Source organism: Macaca nemestrina, chromosome 2, assembly GCF_043159975.1.
Source record: "Macaca nemestrina isolate mMacNem1 chromosome 2, mMacNem.hap1, whole genome shotgun sequence".
Lineage (NCBI taxonomy): Eukaryota > Metazoa > Chordata > Mammalia > Primates > Cercopithecidae > Macaca > Macaca nemestrina.
Genome location: NC_092126.1, coordinates 43,388,795 through 43,398,823, shown reverse-complemented (window position 1 = coordinate 43,398,823; position 10,029 = coordinate 43,388,795).

Genomic DNA, 10,029 nt, shown 5'->3' with positions numbered 1-10,029 from the left:
TCTTGGATCTCAGCAGCACTCTGATTAGTAAAGGAAGATGATTACTTACATTTTTGAGACATCAAGTGTGTATTTAGTTTTGATTTTATATATGCTTAATGATATTATTGGACTTGTAACATTGTGACTCTAATTTAAAATGTTCCTATTATATAATTTGTTTTCTCATAAATATCATAGAAAGTCTAAAGAAGACATTTGCCATAGCATCCTATTGCAGAGAAGGGTGTTTTTGTGTTCTCAGTGCCCAGTTGTCCTAGTCCTAGTGTCTGGGGGAGGCACAGACATTTGCTATGCAGGCTGAGTACATAGGGAAGGTTCTAAAGTTGTTAAGCTGCAAGATTCTAAGATTAATTGTGCTTCACTCTCCAGTGAGATTAGTGTATTATAAATCATAAAGGCATATCCCATCAATCTGGTGCCTCGATGCAGGGAACATGATAACCCCTAACTCAGCAGAAACATACCTTCCATCCATTACAGCGTCTCTCCTGGAATAAACCATGTGGTCCTCAGATAGGGCCAGGGCAATGGACAGCATTTTAAAGACATCTTTGAGATAGCTGTTACAACAGGGAAACCATTTCTATGGCTCCTCAGTTTCATTCTACAACAATAACTTTTGTAGACAATACATATTTAGAGAAGTGTTTTCTGGACACTTAGTGTCTGCACAGCCCTGGGGTAAGTTCTCTGGGGTGTATGAAAGGAAGAAAACTTATGATTCCTACTCTTGATGAGCCTACTGTTTGTTAGAATACTAATTCTAACAGCATGATTTTGATGCTAATAGTTATTGTTTATCTAGCATTTACTATATGCATACCAACAGAATATACTAAGAAATTATTCATAGAATGTATTTCAAAATAAATGCTGACAAGGTTAGAGAAATAAAAGATATGTGCTGGCTGGAGTAAAGTCCCTACCGAAGTCGGGCCTGTGTTGAGCCTTATTGGTGGAAAGACTTTAGAGAGGTGGGAGAGGGTACATTTCCCAATGTGGGGTGTATATTGCATGAGAAAAATGAGGTTAGATAAGCAGTGAATGAATCAAGAAAAGAGGCTTGGAAGTAGCTAGCAGAACCACAGCACAAGCAAGAGTCTCTTGCTGTGTACTTTTTCACCCTTCCGTGCTCCATCTGATATCAGATCTTGGGCTTATTAAACCCATATGGGAGGAGACATTTTTGAAGAATTCCCAGGATGGTACTGAAGCCCATTGCCCTGTTTTATGTCTGGAGAACAGGGATATTCCCCCAGTAGATGACTTCTGACCACAGCTCTACAAGGCAGACATGGAGTTAGCGTACTTCACACGGATGCGGGCAGAACCCCAAAGGATGGCCAAATGTATTTATCACAAATTCATCTTCAACTTCCTTTACCTATCAGTGGAGACATGCTGGAAGGTTGTAGGAAAGACACACAAGCATTTAAAGTTTTGTTAAGATCAACACATAAGGATTTGGTGCGGAGGCGAATCAGTGGACATACCATAACTCTAGTGCACAAGGAGGTAGCCAGACAGAGAGGAGGGGAAGGAGTTCCAGGCAGAAGGACCTACATGCAGAAAGGTTCAATGGTCATGAGAACATGGAGGGGCATGGCCGTTGAGGAACTGGAAGATGTTTGGAAATACTGGATTGTATGCGTCTGGGCAGCTGTCCTTCTCACTGTCCTCTACTCTGCCACCTCACTTCAGCCTCTAGGCCTTTAGTCATGCTGGCTTGCCTGCTAGGAATGCCCTCCATCTGCTAGACAACTGGGTTGCACAATTCCAGGGGGTGCATTAGCATGTATTTTATGTTCCCTTCTTGAGGTGGTTCAATTTCTCTGTCTTCCATGCAGCCTGTTTTTCTATTCCAAGCCACACTTTCTCTCCCTTCTCTGAATTCCTCTTATATCTAGAGGGTAGGGTTGCCAGATTTAGCTAATAAAAATACAGGATACCCAGTCAAATATTACACAGGATTCATTGTTTATGTGAGATTCTAATTTAATTAGGAAGTCTGAATTTTATCTGGTAAGCCAGATAGAGGAAGAAATAGTTAAGCATTCATTCAACAAATCTTTATAGAGAAGGAACATGTGAGGTCCTTTACCGGGCCCTAAAAAGTGGACTACTGTCCCCAGGCTTGAGAGGCACCTTAGACAAAAGAAGTATTTAGGTCCTTAGCCAAGTAGTAGCATGGAAAAAATGTTGCAAAAGATTCAGCTTGGATAAACTCCTCCAGAATTTTGCAATAATAACATCTGGAGAAAAGCTATTTTAATTTCAGTATACATGAAATTTTTGTGATATATTTTCATTAAGTACTGTAATTTTTAATTTTAATGATGGCTAGAGATGGAGACATCATTATCTTTTCAATGCTGAGAACATCTAAAAGTCTTCATTAAGACTTGTTGCCTATGAGGAGTTTGTCATGTGTTATTAATATCATCATCATCATTGTCATCAACATTTATCAGAAGTGGCAGCTGTGTAGGCAAAGGCAGGGTGGTACAGTGGTGAGCACGTGCATCCTGGCGATATTATTTGCTAGCTGTGTGGTCTTGGGAAGCTACCTAATCTCTCTGTGCCACAGTTTCCCCATCTGTAAAATGAAGTATATTAATGATATTTATTTCAGAGGGGTTGGTGAGAAGGTTAAAGAGTTAAAATATTTGAAGGGCTTAGAACAGTGTTTGGCACCTGGTAAGTGCAAAGTTAAGTGGAGGCTAATACAGTTTTCTCTTTTTTTGAGATGGAGTTTCGCTGTTGTTGCCCAGGCTGGAGTGCAATGGCATGATCTCAGTTCACTGCAACCTCTATCTCCTGGGTTCAAGCAATTCTCCTGCCTCAACCTCCCAAGTAGCTGGGACTAGGCGCACACCACCACACCTGACTAATTTTTGTATTTTTAGTAGAGATGGGGGATTTCACCATGTTGGTCAGGCTGGTCTCAAACTCCTGACCTCAGGTGATCTGCCTGTCTCAGCCTCCCAAAGTGCTGGGATTACAGGCATGAGCCACCATGCCAGGCTGGCTAATAAAATTTTAAAGTTAATTTTAAACATATGCTGTTATACACACACACACACACACACACACACACACACACACACACATACTAGCACTAGGAGAGCTCAGAGGAGGAAGCAGCTGAGTGAATGGCTGGTTCAGTATGCCTGAGATGTGAAATGAGTCTATTGGTGTTGGTCTTCTATCTTCCCTTAAACCTCCTTGAAGGCAAGAATCACATTGCTGAATCTTTGTATCCATCCCTCACGCCGCTCAGCTCCTTCTCTACTGGTGAAGTATGGGCTTTGACAACACTTGATGATGAGTACATTAACACTATTGCCAGAATAAGAAGTGTTAGTGACATTCATGGATGTTTCCCCAAGGCCACAGTTCCAAAATACTTTAAGTATCTTTAATTTCACTATTCTTGATTTATTTGTTAAGACTAAGGAAACATTTAATTCAGGATAAACACATCAGGATATCTCAGGTGAATTTTATAAATACTCTGGGAGTGAAAGCAAAATGACAACTCGTTTACCATTCACATCTTAGTATACATTAGTATTTGAGGTAAAAATAATACTGTTTTTACATATGATGGAGTTTTAAATAAGTGACCAACATTGTTTTCACCACTTATTATCAGACTGAATTTCCCAAACCTCTCTGAGAGGTGTTATTCATCCCACATTACATACAAGAAAGTGGTGGTGTAGAGTGGTTAAGAAGCTGTCTAAAGTCACTTAAATAGTAATGATTTGATCCTAGGTTCAAGTTCAAGTTCAGGAGTGTAGGATATCAAAGCCCTTGCTCAAAATGGGTAAGCATTGTTTCTCAACCTGAAAAGTTAGTGGAAAAGAGAGCAGAGAAGACGCATGGGACTCTTTCTTCATCTAGTCATTCCTTCATTTACTCAAGTCACGGGGCCTGCAGAGGTACAAAGGATAAGGCCCTGTCCTCAGGGAGGTCACAGTCATAAAGATCTGGGTATAGGAGGATGTGGTAAGTGCTCTAGTAGAGGTGTTCATCAAGCTCCCAGGTAGCACTGAGGGTGTGAAAATAATGTGCCTGAGAATGGGGCAGTGGCTGGGGAAGGCATCACAGAGGAGGGGACATTTGCTGAATTGTGCAGACTAAGAGAAAAAAGTGCTTGGTTAGGTCCTAGTCGGCATTTAATAAACACTATGTAAGATTTGCAATTAATGTCACTTTACCATCATTATATAGATAACAGGAAAACAAATATTTTTTGAAAGTCTACTCGGTACAAAGTCCTATGCTAGGCACATTTATAGACAGAGGTTAGCTTCCTGGCAACCATCTGAAGTAGAAACTCTGATCTCTTTCCAGGTAAGGAAACAGAAGTTCAGAGTGGATGAGACTTGCTGAATGTGGAAAGTTACTTATTCAACAAATTCACTTATCTGTTTCTTCACTCAAGAATTGGTTAAGCACCTACCCTGTGTCAGGCAATGTGCTTGGTGCTGAATAACAATAGTGAACCAAAGAAAAATAGTCTTGCTTCTTTAGAGTTTACCATCCCGTGGGGGAGAAAAACATTAATCAAATATATATGTATATATGTCTGTGTGGGCATACGTATACAGTTGACCCCTAATTGGATTAGGGGTACCAATGCCCTGCACAGTTGAAAATCTGTGTATAAGTTTTGATTCCCCCAAAGCTTAACTACTAATAGCCTACTGTTGACCAGAAGCCTTACTGATAACAGCAACAGTCAATTAACAGCTGGGCATGGTGGCTCATGCCTGTAATCCTAGCACTTTGGGAGGCCGAGGTGGGTAGATCACTTGAGCTCAGGAGTCCAAGATCAGCCTGGCCAACATGGTGAAACCCTGTATCTACTAAAAATACAAAAATTAGCTGGGAGTGGTGGTGTGCACCTGTAGTCCTAGCTACTTGGGAGGTTGAAGCAGGAGAATTGCTTGAACCTGGGAGGCGGAGTTTGCAGTGAGCCAAGATCGTGCCACTGCACTCAAGTCTGGGTGACAGAGTGAGACTCTGTCTCAAAAAACAAAAAACAACAATAAAAAATCCCCCCAAAAACAGAAACACAATGACAAAATACAAAAAACAGTCAATTAACACATATTTTGTATGTTATGTATTATATGCTGTATTATATGTATTCTTACAATAAAGTAATTTTGAGAGAATAAAATGTTATTAAGAAAATCATAAGGAAGAATGTTTACTATTCTTTAAGTGGAAGTAGTTCATCATAAATTTTGTCATCCATGTTGTCTTCTTGCTGAGTAGAGGGAGGAGAAAGGGTAGCAGGAGGGTTTAGTTTTGCTGTCTCAGTGGTGGCAGATGGGGAAGAGGCGGAGAAAGTGGAAGGGGAGGCAGGAGAGGCAGGCACAGAAGTGTAACTTTCATTGAAAAAATTTCGAGTATAAGTGGACCTACGCAGTTAGAACCCATGTTGTTCACGGGTCAACTGTGTAGTTATATGTACATGGAGATATAAGCAATGCGTCTTTTGAGAAGAAATTTCTGGTTGAGGTGATTGAGGAATACCCCAGGATCTGCAATCTTGATTGTCCTTTGACCTCTTCCTGGCAGGTCTGTGCCCAGTTTACAGTGTCAGTCAAAAGCTCCAACGTAGTTCCACCGAACATGGGGAACTGCTGTGCTCTGTGTTTGCAGGGAGCACTGTGGGGAACAGGAACAGAGAAGAACAACACGACTGACTCTGGTGGCTGAGAACACTATTCATGCACATGTGTGAGACACCCTTGGTGGGTGCTGTGAAGGGAGGCTGAAGTGCCTGCTGCTTTTTATGGGAGCAAAACCTGAGCTGAGAAATACAGTTTAGTGCTCTTATTCTGTTGCTAATTTTGCTCTTTGGTTTTTACAAGGGTGAGTGTTAGCAGAACACAGGCTTCCAGGAGGATGAAGCAGGGCTGCTACGTTGATTCAGACCATGGCACTCCAGAGTTGTGCAGAACACAACCTTGTGACCACCTGGTGGCTCTGTGGGGGTTTGGTGCAGGACGGCCTCTGCTGGGAGGAACAGGATGAGAGCACTGGGCATCAGGAAGGCTCCCAGACAAGTTCAACATTCCCTGAGATCCACTTTTTTCCCTTTATCAATTTGAGAAACACTGATCCTGGAAAGTGTGTTATTTCTATTGTGTTTCTGTTTAAGATTTTTGATCACAAGCCTTCACCTTCCCCATTTATCTTCCCTGTCCCCAAACCCCTGATGAGATGCACTTCAGGTAGGGGTGTATCTCAGGACGAGACTACATACTCCCTCCTTAATCTAAAAGGCAGCTCTAGCCTGCACTGGAGGAAAAGAATCGTTCCAAAAATTTAAACAGAAGTTTTTTCGATAATGAACAGGAACGAGCTTTGACTTCCTGAATGAGTAGAACCCGAAAGTGTTAGAAAGTTATGGAATAGGACAAAGATCATGTTTACAGAGCCTCAAGGGAGAACGGGGGATCCCGCAAAGCAGATTTTCTTGCTACTGCAAGTGTGGTCTGCAAACCAGCAGCCTTGGCTCGTCAGAAAAGCAGAATCTCTGCCCTCAGCCCAGACCTGCTGAGTCAGCATCTGCATTTGAACAGAATCCCTTAGTGATTCAAAAGTACATTAAAGTTTGAGAATCACAGGTATAGTTGGATAAAATAAAACATTTGATGTTTATGTTCTTGGCTTCTGGGCAGAGCAGCTAACTAAGGGAGGCATTTTTGACGTGTTGGTGTATTTTGGGCTGTCAGCTGCTCTTTCTTTCACAGGATCTGGTATCATGCTTGTCATCTTGGTCTCTCAACAGAAAACCTTCAACTATTTATCTGGAGAGACCACAACCCATGCCATTAAAAAGCAGACAGATCTTTGTATTTGTGAAGGCTCACAATTAATATTTCATAGAGAAAGGATTAATAAAACATTATGCAATTAGCTGCTTCCCTTTAGCAATCATACCTCATTAAGGGAGGTAGGAGTCAGCCTATAGAACCCCCAGCAGCTGGCCTAGGCTCTGACTCAGAACAGGCCTGATGGTTTAGGGGAGTGACAGCCTGATTCTGCCTTGTTTGGAGTAGAATTTTCTCCTGTAAGTGGTGTAATAAGTGGGGTTGACTCTCAGCAGGATAACTTATGGCAGCCACACCTTTATCTGTATTTCCAGCACTTTCCATTAATTTATTCATTACATTGTCTTCTGGATACTAGGTACTGTGCTAGGTGATGGAAAAAGAACAGTGGTAAATATCTCCCCTTTCAATGATTCTGGATGCCATCAAAGACTCCTGCTTTTCCTTCAAAGCCCCTTCCCACCTGGCACTACCTCGTGGGTCCTGGCATTTCTTTCTACTAGCCATCCTACCTGCTTGGCTCTGGTGTCTTCCACCCTATGAATATATCACCAGGTGCTTTCCGCCCTCTATGGCCCCCTCCTAGCCTTCTTTCTGTCTACCCTGAAGCTGCACAAAGAAGCCCCTTTCTCTTCCACCCTCCCAGTGGACTCTGTCCCTCCCTGGGATAGGTCTTTCCTCCTAACGAAGGGCACAGACACTTTTGTATGTAGCATGCTATCATCTTTATGGTAGCTCTGCTTGGTTGACACTGTCTCTGTTTCTAGTCTGACAGCCCTGTGTGAGGCTGTGTCTTCGTCTGAGATTAGCATGTTGACATGGTCCTGAGACCCCCAGAGACAGAGCTGACTGCACCTTCTAATTTCCACAGACTGCATTAACTCTTGCCCTCCTAAGAAGACTGTGATCATGAAGAAGCCCAATTAAACATGTGGGATAAAAGAGCATTGGGCTGGGATGTCACGCTTGACAGCCTGACAGTCTACCCACATGCCAGGTCACCTTCTCTGAGCCCCTCAGAGCTAGAGGCAAGAAAACAGGGCCTCAGTGACAGCATCTTCAGAGCCAAAGTGACAGAGGAGGGGATGCTCTTGTCAGCTTTGTTTGATCAACCCATAACAGGCAATCTGGAGGATGCCACCTCTAACACTCTAAAATAAATGAATTAGGAAAGGGAATTATCTGGGTGATTTCTTCTACTCAATAGCCTACTTCATCCCTGTGGATGAGAAGGAGAGGAAGAGAAGAGTAAGTGGGAGGGGCAGAGAGACATTAGGACGACTGATTTGACTTGGATCTGATTGTTGTGATGGTCTTACATTTAGAAGGAGAAAATTTGGTCTATGCACCTCCTACCTCAGCTCAGTGCAGCTGGAATCATCTGGCAGTTTTAATAAAAGATGTGGTGCAGTCAGGTATATTTGTTTGGGAGGTCATTGTAGTGGATGTTGTTGATGCCCTTCCCAAATCCCTTTCTTACATTGGTGTCCCATCTCCCAGCTGCTGTGAAGTTTTTCTGCAAACAACTCAGAGGTGTCCCCCTTTTTTTTAAAAAAAATGTCACTGGACAGATTGAGCTGCCCTGCCTGATAAATGCCATGTCTCACCCCCAACCCACCACCCAGTCAATGGCTAACAGTCACAGGGAGGTTATTTACCTGGTCTCAAAGTGGGACCAGCTTTGGTACAATTAGTGCCACTAAACTTACCTGAGGGGTCAAACTCAGATCACACTTTGGCTTAGTTTTTTTCCTCTTCCCACCAACCCCTTCTTTCCTTATCTCCCTTCTTTGAGGGCATTCCCCAGTAAATCACTTGAACAAGAATCCCCATCTTAGGTTCTGCTTCTAGGAAGCCCAACCCAAAACCATTATTATGCACAGAAATGTGAGGACCTAGTACTAAGGAGACAGGGTAGGAGGCTCTGCCATGGTTCAGGCACACAATAAGGCTATGACCTGGGGAAGTGGCAGTGAGAAGAGAGAAAGAATGAGAGAGGTGCCAGAGACATCAGAATGAGGTGATCTGCCAGGAATCCACATATGACTGGGTAGGGCCTGAAGGAGGAAGCAAACATGACTGATGTTTTAGGTAGAGGTGAGGATAGCACATGTGGTGATACTCACACTAATGGGGAGGAGGATTCTTCACTTTTTCCTTTTCTACCTCTGCAAATGGCAACCACCTCTAGCTCAGTTCTCCTGTCCTCCCTGGGCCTGCCTCTGGGCTCCTGCTTCTCTCTCCTCTCTGAGTTGTTTTGGGCTCACAGTTGTTCCCTGCCTGGCAGAGTCTCCATTCCTCAAGTGTGCTACACCTCTCTAATCAGAAGATGATTTCCATGTCTTTGAAACATGTGCTGTATTCTTTACTGTATAGAGGTCTATGTGTATTTTTTGTATGTAAAGGGAATTTTAAAACGTTTGTCACAGAGAAATAGGAATGTTTTTACACTGTCGGTAGTAATGTAAATTAGTTCAACCAATGTGGAAGACAGTGTGGCGATTCCTCAAAGGTCTAGAAACAGAAGTACTATTTGACCCAGCAATCCCATTACTGGGTATATACCCAAAGGATACAAATCATTCTGTTACAAAGATATGTGCACACATATATTCACTGCAGCACTATTCACAATAGCAAAGACATGGAACCACCCCAAATGCCCATCAATGATAGACTGGGTAAAGAAAATGTGGTACATATACACTATGGAATACTATGCAGCCATAAAAAGGAATGGGATCATGTCCTTTGCATGGACATGGATGAAGCTGGAAGCCATCATCCTCAGCAAACTAAGATAGGAACAGAAAACCAAACACTGCATGTTCTCACTTAGAAGTGGGAACTGAACAGTGAGAACACATGGACACAGGGAGGGGAACAACACATACTGGGGCCTGTTGGGGGAAGAGAGAGCATTAGGAAAAATAACTAATGCATGCTGGTCCTAATACCTAGGTGATGAGTTGATAGGTGCAGCAAACCACCATGACACATGTCTAACTATGTAACAAACCTGCACGTCCTGCATGTGTACCCCAGAACTAAAAATAAAAATTGAAATAAAAAAGTTTGTTGATTAATTAATACCTTGGCTCTTAAAGCTTCCCCAGAACACTGGTGTGCCATAACAAGTCCTCCCTGACTGGGCTGAGGGCTTTACAGT